We start from the raw sequence: 13,212 nt of genomic DNA on the forward strand, positions 1-13,212 counted from the left end.
ATTAAATGATATATATCAACATACATATGATAATATTACAAATTCTGACATGCATACATATTTATTATTAATTAGAACTTATACATACACACTTATCCTGTAGCTAAGTATTTGGAAATAGAACCTTTTTTTTTTTTTTTTAATTATAAAAAAGTATATACAGTTGTATAATATGTATACGTATTTAATCAGTTAATGTTTCGGATGTGGATGATAAAATGTTTGACACTATACACATTTGAGTGGTGTAACATGTACAAATCATCGATACAAATTTTTTTATTGACACATCATTGATGAATATTAGTTTAGCATTTATAGAGTTGAGTTATATAAAAATTCATCTATTCACTTGATGTTACATCAGTTTGTAACTTTGTACATCTAATATTATTCAACAAATTAATATGATATAATACTTTCTAGTAATTAATGTAAGTGTTTTTGCATTTTAAATCCTTGTATTCAACTAAATTAGTATTTAAAATTTTCAAGAAATATTATTGACAAATGCGATTAATAAAATATTGTTATCAGGCTATATTTAGTATGTTACGAGAATCACGTTGCATATGTGATGATTAAATATTACGTTTAACAGAGTTAGTCAAACATTTCAAAAGGTTGCTTGCTTTTAGCCGGTATAATTTACTAAAAACGCCGCTCTGTGTTTTTTTCGTTGTCTGGGCAAATGGAAGGGAGCTTCTTATTTCAACTTTCAACCCTCGTGTTTTTAAATTTTGGAGTGAAACACATTGATAAAATTTATACAATCTCCATTAATTCGTCAACTTCCTTTCCATTTTACTAGGATTATTTGGCAATTAATTAACTATCTTATTCATCTTTTTTAATTTTAATACAAAGCAACCTTTCGGCTCTTACCAGGAAATTCCCTTCAAACTCAATCAAGTTGATGATATTGGAGACAACTTTGAGTTTGTAAGAAATGGATACCTGATATGGACTCAAGAAATTATGTTTGGGGCCAAAATGTAATGTTTAAGGCAGCGACAGACCAAAGTAAAAAAATAAAATCATTTAGGAAATTCCACTTGACAGGATAAAAAATTAAAGTTTTAGAAATATGGGGAAGCCAGAGTTAGCGGCCAATTCCATGGCACATGATGCCAGAATAGATATAGCCGTTAACAGCCATGGATTTGGTTGTTAACGAGTATTGATAGCCGTTCCCAGTCAAATCCATGACCAGATCGACACACGGTCGGCTAGATTTGGGCGGCGGTTGACGGTGGTGGGCCTAGTGGCCAGCGGCCAGCAGTGGATTGGGATGAGTGGGAGTAATTTTGTTAGAAATTAGACTTTTATGTGACTGAGGTGTTTAAGCAAAATCTCAAATGTAGGGTGTTAAAAAATGATTAAAAAAATAATAATAAAAATGATATTATATTAATATTTAAAAAGGAGACCAATTTAGTAATCTATATAACATACCCACCAATTTATTCCAATCTAACCAAATACATTTTCCTAAACATTCCTAGTAATCTTCAAGGTAATATATATTTCTATTAATATAACATTCCTAATAATACAACTTTCCCTAAACCAAACACATCTTAAATGTTTTGATCCAATGACTCGTAAATTGTATGATATTTTGTGTAAAAAAAAGTAAGGTTCCCAAAATTTTCCCATTAAAAATATGTTATCAAACATATTGTTAATAGTATTTTATAACATTTAATGATATGCTAATTAGTACATCCCATCATTCCTATGTTTATCTAATCAGCTCCTATTACATGTATATTTATTTTTAAACAGAGAATTAAATACAAGAATTTATATCTGATAAGAATACATTTGAACATACTACATAGTGACTCTTACCGTAACTTATTACAACTTCAAATTAATGAAAATTAGGCTTGTGTTTTTGTTCCTAACCCAGGGTTTATCCTAAGGTAAGATAGCCCCTTTTTTTAGGGTCTCTCTATACATTTTTTTCTCTCTTCTAATGATACTACTTACTTACCAAAAAAAAAAAATATTAATTTACCATTTCCTAATGTAAATAATATTTTTGCTATGATAAACTATATATAGATTTTAAAAAATTGATCAATGACGAGCTATCACACCGAGAGTTGTAAGAGGTAATTGTAGTACCTAGCATTATTTAATCTTGAAGGATGAGTTTGTTTTTAACTGTTTACTCTAAAAAAATTTCCAATAAACTAGTCGGGCTTCTCCCAAGTCAGGAAAGTTTCTCGGTTAAATAACGGAATTGATGAGAATTTCCTTTCAGAGAAAGTATAATATAGTTTTTTATTATTAGAAGACTCATTTGAATTGATTTAACTAGTCTTGAAGTCAATTCAACGGTTCTGATCAAATGAAAAAAAGTATATTGAAATTCATTATTGAACTATATCGTATTCATGCTTCCTTCTTCTTCTGGACTGAGACCATATTTCAAAACTTGACTAAAATGCAATTTTCTACCCAATTGTCTCATGTCTCATGCATGAGACAAATTCTGCAATCACAAATAGATTGGCTTACGAACATCGCTTCATTTATACAAATTAATTAACAAGTGATTTTAATATATAAAAAAAAAAATGTTATTTCCTGATAAGTTTGGTCCGACAATTTCCTACATAAGCTTTTGCATCAAGAAACATTATTCAAAACGTAGAAATTGTGTTTTTTGACACATATCCTGTGTCAGAAAAGAAAGCATTTCCGATAGCGATGATACATGTATTAACTAGGTTAATCGTTGATAGTTGAATTCAACAAAACTTAATTAGATTTTATATTTGAGTTATAAGGAGTAACTAGGTTTACCAAATTATATTGTGACTTATTCAAATTTCGAGGCAACTTTACAGAAAGCTCGGAAGGAATAATCCAAGGTGTTTAAATTTCCTGGAAAGAAAGTATATAAGCCCTGTCTCGAATATACCTCAGAAAGGATCTAGCTATGCCGTGAAGGAGACTATTAATTTTCTCATATTTCTGAAAAGTGAAGAACCTTTTTCTCTAATTATTCAATCATGCTACACCACAGGAAAAATGACTTTTGACAACAAATTTCGCCTCATAATTTTGTCCATAAAATTTGTTTTTTCGACGAAAACACACTAGTATGAAATAGACAAATGGAAATTTCATGCAATATTTGCTTTAAGAAAAAACAAAAAGAAATAAAAATCTGTTTTGGAAGAATTACTAACTTTAACATCAAATGAAAGAATTCTGTCTCCCACTTGGCTAAATTTTCTATGGTATTTGGAGCTTTCGGTGATGAATGTTGATTTGAGTTTTGCTTGTAATATTAGTAAAATCTCCACCAGGCAAGAACTTCTCATGAATAATTAACTGTCATGTTATATGTTCCTCCTGCATCATCATGAACTTCTCATGGATAATTAACTGTCATGTTATATGTTCTCCTCCATCATCATGAATTTTAATTGAGTTTTTTTGTAATACACAATGCTCTTAATTAATGTATTTAATATATATATATATATATAATCGAGATGTCCGGACCAGTTTGTGCATACCTCGATTAATCCCCAAGGTCTATTGAACACCCTACAAGCCTAAAGAACCAAATAAGTCACAATGTGATAGATTGCCTTGAAGTTCGAACCTAAGAAGTCAATAAAGAGAACAAATCTCCTTGACCGCCGGACCAACCCCTTGAGTTTATATTTAAAAAATCTTCAAATCTCATGTTGAAGAAAAAGAATGTCAAGGAGAAGAATTCATGGTTTAATTAGTATATAGATGAATTCTATCTTGTTGAAATATGCAAATTGAAAAATTAAAATTCGGAATGTACACACTTTGCCTAAAAGAGTTCAAGATCAAAGTCAAATTATTTCTTGATGATGTAAAAGCTATGAATTTTTTTTCTTTGATACCCGAGGTGTCCAAGTTAGCTTACGCGCATCTCAACTAATCATCGAGATCCATTGAACACCCTACAAACCCAATATTTTAGATAAGCCACAATGTGGTAGGTGACCTCAAGGTGGTTTAAACTCAAGAAGTTAATGAAGGGACCAAACCTTCTTGGCACATTGAGGTTAAAAGTTATTAATATTAGATTAACCTAATGGTGGAATTATTATAGGGGTGAGCATGGGTATAGGATAGAACCGAAACCAAGGGCTACCCACCTGTCGGTTCCGGGTAGGAATGGGAATCGACCCCATTAGGGTTCGGTTTCGGGTCTGAAAAATTGGAACTGGGAATCGGTACTAGAACCGAGGTCTGGGTATCCGGGTACAAATCAAGATTAAATTATAATTTTGTAAACTATTGGGGGTGTATTTATTATTTTTTAAAAAGTATGGGGTAATTAGAATTTGCCCAGGTACCCAGAACCAAAATCGAAAACTATGTTCCAGGTTTCGGTTCCAGGTTTTTAGGAACCAGAACTGGCCGGTTCCGGTTCCGGTTCCAAATTTTAGGAACCGATAGGTTCTGGTTTTAATTCCTTAAAAAAATACAGGATACCCAAAACCGATCACTCCTAGTGCAATAGCTTATTATGGTCATAAATTTCAAATGCCTTTAAACTATCCTGCGTTAAATACGTAGGATTTAATCACCATCTTTTAAAACATATTAAATTACAACAAATCACAACCGACAAAGATCCTCTCCTAATCTGAGTTCACTCAAGCTTTTAAAAATTTCATAACACTTACACATTTTGTATTTATTTATGGTTCATATTTATAGTCTAATATATTCTTATTATGTAACAACCAATCACCAAGTCTTTAAAAGTTCAAATTTGAGCTCAAATCAGGAGAGGATCTTGATTGATTTTTGTATAACGATCTAACCTAAAAAGTTAATTAAAATATTAAAATTTAGTAATTAATTAGACTAATTATATTTCTTTGCCATTAACCATTAATCATAACCCTTCTTTTATTGTTTTATTAATTAATAGGGTAATTTTTTTTCTTTTCCTGAGCTTCTTATCCTTTCTACATGACTGGGGGATACCGCCATAAACCTCTCTCTCTCTCTCTCTCTCTCTCTCTCTCTCTCTCTCTATATATATATATATATATATAAAGGATCTTGTTTCCCACCTTTGGTCAATCCCACCGCCACACGCCTATTAATTAAAATAAAGCAAAGGGAGCATAATTAAAGGTTAATAAAGCCTTATTTAATTATAAGCATCAGTATCTCATTTAACGAAGCTAGTTAGAAATTACTTGTTTTTTGAAACGTGGCCCATTATCTTAGTCGGTGATATGATATCGACGCTATATGACCAAATTGACAGCTCATAACAATTTAGTAGATTTCGTTTATAATTTTTTTTCTTTAAACTTGTTTGATTTAGATGGGTATATATTATAATATTTTTGGGTTGTCTTAATATACGTTCCAAAAAAAACACCGTTAACAACACTAAGGGCGTTTGGATTGGAGGTATATAAGATAGTTGGGGTAATCTTTATTTATTTTATAAAATTCCTATGTTTGGTTTGTAAGTAATAAAATATTACAATAATCTTTTATTACAAATAATGTTTATTGTTGATAATGTAAGGGTAATCTTATTACCTTATTATGGGGTATTATTAAAATATTATCGGGGTAATCTGATTTTTCTACCTATTTTACCCTTAATTAAAAACTATTTCAGACACAATTGCCTTCAAATGTCTACCAAATAACAATTACCTAGCCCTCTTACGTTTAAAAAATTAGCTAAAACACCCCAGCCATAAAAAAAATTAAAAGTTAACAAAATACCCCCAGCTACCCAAGACCACCACCGGCTGTGACTCACCATCGCCGGCCACCAATGTCAATCGCCGTAATGGTACACAACTGACAGGATCTAGCCAGTCGTAAACCGGTAAGGCCTTTTTTGGCCATGAATCACAAATCCATGGCCGAAAATGGCTAGATTTGACATTTCTATGGCTGTTTCATGGCTAAAGTTGTGGCCACAAAAAGGTCAGATCTGTGGTCGTGAAACGGCCACATCTTTGGTTGTGAAATGGCCATAGATCTAGTCGTTTTCCAGTCATGGATTTGTGATCCATGGCCATTTCTGGCTTTGCCAGCGCACGACTGGCTATATACGACCAGTCGTACGCTATTCTGTCGACTGCCGGTGGTGGTGGTTGGCTATCAACAGTGGCTTGGGTTTCAAAAAATAATAATAATAAATAATATTATATTAATATTTAAAAAAGAGGACAATTTAGTGATCTATATAATATATCCACTCATTTATCCTCCTAACCAAACACATTATTCACTAATTTATTTGAACCAACCAAATACATTTTTTAAATATTTTCAGTATTCTTTAAGGTAATTTTTTTTTTTGGTTAATGTAATATATTCTTATAATAAAATATTATATGCTCCGAACTTCAAGAAAAAAAAAATTAACTTATTTTGATACATATTATGTGAAAAGAAAAGGGATAAAAGAATGAATTCAAAGGAAGTCGACAAAACATGACTCACTTTCAGACAAGATTTTGTTGGAAATCCTGCTGGACCGTCTCACACGGTGCTAGAAAAAGAAGACCGCGTCTGCCTACAGGTTACGCCGAAATGACATGACGCCTTTAATACAAAAATTCTGACTCACTCAGCATTCACTACCCTAAAACTCAAGTAAATTTGTACATAATTAGAAGTCGAATTTGTGAGAAAAATATAAATTTATAATTTATCTTATGAGTAATGCTAAGTCATCAGATAATAGTATACCGAATTTATGTATCAAATAATGTGATAAAATCCTAACCGTTAATTAATATTAAGTTAAAATTAATAAACGGTCACGATTTTATCACGTCATTCGGTGCATAAATTCAATGCACTACCGTCAGTGGCTGTGTTATTTTCCTTATATTATATATATAATTAGGGTGTTAAAGTTAATTTATGCATGCATCAACTAAGGGTTTATTAAACACCTTAAAAGTCTAATAGATTAAGTAAAATTTGATAAGTGACTATTTTGTGAGACTCGAGCACAAGAACTTTAGGTAACTCAATCAAATGACTAAAGTCTTATTGTCTGATCACAAGGTAAGTGATTAATTAAGGGATATGTTATACTATAAACAGACAGATTAAAAAAAAAAAAAAATTGATTACTTTATGTATTATGTTTACAAGAAGATAAAAAAAAATATATATTTTTCAGCACATCAATATGATAAATATTTTGTTAGTTTGTTAATTTAACATGTATTATCAATTCAATATTAATATTCAATTGATACACTTCAACTCTTTAACAACAAAAAAAACTAAGTCTTGCACACTGTACGTCTAAAAGGTCTATGAAAACCCTTCCGTGTAACAATGATTTTTCATGTCTAAGAGTTGAACAGTGAAAATATATGACTAGTTTCGTTATTGAATTAATCAAACTCACTTCTAATGCTTGTTCTACTTTTAGAAAACTTTACATTATATCGTCTCAATTTTTTAATTTTTGTGAATTTACGTTTAATAAATATTATCAGTCTTAAATTAGAATGCACGTTACTATAGTCAATGTTCTTCTCAAATTATCCGTATAAGACAAATATTTTAGGAATATATTTATGATTTCATAATAACATTAAACTCTTATATATAAATATTTTAAGTTTGATAATATTGAGTTTACAAATCATAAAGTCCTTATTAATAACAGTTATGTATTCTTCAATTTTATATTTAATATTTTTCTTATTATAATATTATAGTGTCACATCCTAATCTTAATACATTTATAATATCAGAGAAAGTATTCTGACGCTATTTTTTTTTTTTTTTTATCGGAGTGTCTGAACCAATTTGTGTATACATCAAATAATCTTTGTCTCTTTGGAGCCTTGAAATTAATGACCGAGTAAACTTATAATAATCAACTCTATTAGCAACTGAGATGAATTGAACTCAAAACCTCTTGGATAATACCCCAAGAGTCTTTATTCAACCATTCGATCACCCAAAGATAGTTTTACGATGCTATTGTTATTCTCAAAGAAAACCCCCGCATTTATAAGAAGGCCTTAAAACATGAAGTTTATTCATTATTGCAAGTAACAGTTATACTTAGAGATTTTAATAAGTAAAAATATAGTCTAAACATTACAATACAATAACAAATTCATCCAAAAACTTGTTAACCCAATTCATCTGTTGAAAAGAATTGTATTGCTAATAATGAGATATATGCCAGCTCTCTAAAGACTAAATTTTTCTTAATATATAATTAATTAATTTACCTTATAATATAATCATCCAACTTTCAAATTTCCCTTTTGGTGTAATCTAGTTTCCAAGATCACATTAATTTAACATTAAACCCAACACTCGTTTGTTTTATTTTCTTTGTATTAGGAAACCGCAAAGGTGGAATTAGACTCCTTATGTACCCGATTAAGTGTACTTGCTTCCTTTTCTCCATCGAGTGTCAATGAATTTCCCTTGTAATTCCTTCAAGATTATTCCAAAAAATAATACTCAACAACAAAAGTAGATACATTGAATTCAACCACAGTAAAAATTTCCCTTTCCTCTATCAATTAATGTGCGATATTATCAGCATGTCATTTAATTAAGTACATTGAATTTGTCCTAAAATTATTCTGACCCCTTTAACACTTAAAAGAAACTCTCAAATCAATCATTATTCAAATAATTATTTGATATTGATTGATTGATTGTATATCAACTTTTATTGCTTTAGAGCATCGTTAAACATTATACAAATTTGAGCATTACAGCTTATATATTTGCTTTGCTATTGCAAATTTACTGTTAACACTAGTCACTATGATTAATTTTGGTTATTAATTAATATCAAAAACTATATAGCTTGATCAAATTCTCGCGTCATTTAGTCCTAACTTTAAAGATAGAAAAGTTAGTGGAAATTTCCGAAAATAATATAACATATGTTTGTAATTAACAATTTTAAATAATACTACAACTACAAAGAATTCATATTAAATCTATTATATAAAATGACGCATCAAAACAATATAAAAATTCAAGTTAATAAATATATATTAAATGATGATAAATGACATGACAATGTAATAACATTGTTACGTCACTTTGCATGTAAGACTTTGTATAAACTATATTATTCATCTATTTTTTTTTCTTTTAAATAAAATAACGAAAAATTAAGTGATAGATTGGGACATTTAATTTGTTGAAAATTCTCATAGGTATGATAATAAAAACTCTTAGATTTGTAATATCAATTATTTTCTATCATTTTTATAGCTAAATCCAAAAATATAGTGGATTATTATTAGACTTTAAATTCTTCCAATATCAAGACCAGTCATCTAATTAGAACTTTACCCCCCATTTGGACTGACCTCAAGCACATGGTATGAATTCAATGTAATTTTAAGAGGATTGTGCGGTTGACAAGAATAACTTTTGACTGAATTAGAAAATTAAAATTGGGAAGTGGGGTTTGATTTCATCAAATTGACCAATGATATTTTCTTGTGGTGTCAGCAAGACGCTTAATCAGAATTAGAATTGAAATTCCAGGGAATTTCCATGTCGTCATTATGAGAATTTTCCTTCGTTGTCACATGGTGAGATGGCATGGGCATGCAGTTTTCTGGGATCCACGTGTTCTTGAATTTGGCAGGAAACGTAACAAGTGCGGCATCATATCCAAGTCAATCATTTTCATAGCATATAATTCTAATTTAATCACTTTCTAATTATTTTTTATGAATGAAATATATCCGGCAATATTAATTCTATTTTTTTTGTAATTTTAAAGTTCTTAAGTTTGGATATCTTGATTTTATCATGATCAAGTTTCTTCATGTTAAGAAATTATTTAAAAACAAAATTTAAATCAAATTAATTGCATCAAAGTATTATAAAAAAACTTCTTGTAACATTTTTCTTATATTATAAAACTTGGTTTGGAATATGAATTTTATTGACAGTGTCAATAAATTGTTTATTGGCCCATCTAACAATAAAAAACAAAAATTAATCAAACTTTTTTCTATTAAAATTTTTAAAAGTTTATCTTTTAATATTTATCGGTAATAGTTAAGTAGAGTCTAGAATTAAGAAAAGAGTAATGTTACATTTACACCACTTTTTTACACAATTTTTATTACATCATGATGTGGCATATATCACAACCACATAAATTCTATTATAATATATAAAATTTAAAATAATTAAAAATTTATGTGGTTATGACATATACCACATCATGATGTAATGAAAATGGTGTAAAAAAGTGGTGTAAATGTAACATTACTCGAAAGAAAAACATAAGGACATGTACATTTGAGAATGCCATTAATCTAATAATTCTTAAAATTCATACATTTCGGACTAAATATATGAAGAATTTTCGGACTTTAAATAAAGAGTTTGATGTAGTTGCATTCCTATTTTCTATTTATAAAATTAATTAAGTTTAACCCTAAAATTTATTGAAAAAGTTACAAAAAATATTTTTGTGAAACATATTTGAAAAAGGATACTCCCTTGGTAATCATATTTTTGTTACAATTTTAACCCTAATTATTAAAAATTTGGACAATAATGCCCTTATTTTGAAATTATTTTACCCAAACCCTACCATTAAAAATTTACCCCTAAGTAATTAAATTTTTGGACAATAATTCCCTTGATTTTAAAACAATTTACAAGCCACCCAATAAGACCATCGGTCGATGTGGCTGGAATAGCGCATGATCGGTTGGATTTGGCATGTCGTACGTCGATCTGGTTGTTTTCAATCAGATTGATATTTGTTAATGGCAATAGATCAAAGAATTTGGTAGGAAACGACCATAATAGATTTGGTTGTTTCTGGCCAGATCGGCACACAACTGGCCAGATCCGACTGGTCTTGCGTCGTTCCGGCATCGACAGTCGACCGTTGGCGAAGGTGGCCAGATCTGACCACCAGTCTTGGGTAGTTTTTTTAGTTCAAGGGTATTTATGTCTTAAATTTTTTATATATAAGATAAAATAGTCAATTAATATTTTTGTAAATTGTTTTCAAAACAAGGGCATTAATATAAAAAAAAATTAATAGTTAGGGGTAAAACTGTAAGAAAATTAAGATTATCAAATAATCTTAAAATACCTAATAAAATAGTGGTATTCAAATTATAACCAATAATAATTACTATTGGTTTTGGAAGATTACTAGAATCTTATATTACTTTCTAATTAAACATGGTAATGTAAATAATATAAGATGGCATTACCTCATTAATGAGAGATAACCATGTCGAACTGATCGTCACGGTCACAAAATCAAACCTAAGTGCCGTAGTTAACGGTAAGAAGGGTCGAATTCATAAGGAGCAAAGACTAATGATCTAATGTATATCTGAGTCAACGAAAGGGAAATTGGCAAATTGATTGATTAAAACTAAAGAAACTAATTAATAGCAGGAAATTAAAAGCATAAAATAAACTGCTAACTAAAACGCAATATTAAAAGTGTTGCCTCTACGGATTTGGTTCGACTCAAGACCAATTCTCACAATTCCTCCCATCGCTCTTCAATTTCCTAAACCTACAAGGCTAGGCAAATCAATAAAAACATCTCCCGACAATCTAGGTATAATTTATCTTGTCTCCTCGTCGTCTTAGTTATAGATCGATTAGTTAAAGACTATCATCGACTAACCAGAAAACGCTAAACCTTTAAACACCACTAGTTGATACAACACTAAAAAGTACAACTTATCAACTTGTATCATCCAATCAATCAATTACACAACAAATGCATTCCTAGTAGAAATGATATTAAATGCTAATACAACTTGATTGCAATCAATACCGAAGCAATTTAAAGCCATAATCAACATTCAATAATCTCCAACCGACATTCAATTATGCAAAACGTTGTATATCAACAAACGTTCTCAATGGACATTATCAATTCAGCACGTCAAGTATTAAAATAATATTAAAGCATCACAAACAAACTGAAACGAAAACAAATATAATCTAAATACAAGAACATCGGGCTTATCTTGATCTTGCCTACATCGTAATAGGCAACCGGGAGCTCAGCCGCTCATGGTGGTGTCGATGAAGGCTGGAATGTTGGGAACAAAGCTCGTCATGACGAAGAGGATGTAACCGACAACGAGATGGCACACTTCGTGGGTGGAGAAGACTATGAAAACACCCGGAAGATGAAGGGACACAGCTCATCGGAAAACGTTAGTGTTCAGCGGTGGTTCCCAGCGAATGGTGGCAAAATGGAGATCCGAGGGTATGGGGAGAAAGCTCTCGAGCTGGGGAGTCTGCCTATTGGTTGGGAAGTCGAGGCGATGTCGAAAAAGGAGCGAAAAGACGTCAGGAAGTCAAAGAGTCACGTTTTGGGAAGTGTTGATTCACACCGAAAAATAGCCAAATCGGTGGCAATAAAGCTCGGGGAAGGTGAGATGGAATAGGGGAAGATGACCCAACACTCAGGAAGTCGTACCGTCACCAAAAAAGGGTGAAAACAGCCCGGGAAGACGAAGAGTCGCGTGACTTGGGGAGGTGAACCGTCGTTCGACCTTGGCTCATGGAGGAGGTGATTTTGGAAGGTGGAAGCTCGCTGTAGCTTGATCAGTGAAGGTGAAGGGTTTTGGTGGCGGCAGCCACCAATCTACGACCTTTGGCTTCATTTTATGGTGAGGATAGAAAATATCATTTAGTCCCTATGTGAATAAAAAGTGACAAGATCAACCCAAGTGTTTATGACAATTTTTCCCCTAAATAGTGTAAATGAGAGAAAACGGACTCTAATTAACAAATCACACCCTAATATCAATTTACACAATCTCAAAATTAATTCCAAACATGCACAAATTGTAAAGAAAAATTAAAATGTGATTTTCCATTAATAATTCCATAATTTCTTCAGTTGTCTTAATATAATTTCAATTTAATTACACATAAGGTCCTTTTATCAACAAAATAGAGTCACATTCATGATTCTAATAAACCCCCAACCAAAGAGCCCTTTTATATTAATTTGTATACCGAATAGGAAAGTTAAAATGACAAAAAATAATATTTTTAAGGGTTATTTAAGAAGAAAATAATTAAATATGTAGAAGAGGAACATAACTTGTATATTGAAAAATTACGTAGGCTTTTTTTTTTGCACATGAAAAGAATAATATTATCATTTTGATATTAGAGACGAATATTGGATTGGGA

Source organism: Pistacia vera, unplaced genomic scaffold (genome assembly GCF_008641045.1).
Source record: "Pistacia vera cultivar Batoury unplaced genomic scaffold, PisVer_v2 Contig394, whole genome shotgun sequence".
Taxonomy (NCBI): domain Eukaryota; kingdom Viridiplantae; phylum Streptophyta; class Magnoliopsida; order Sapindales; family Anacardiaceae; genus Pistacia; species Pistacia vera.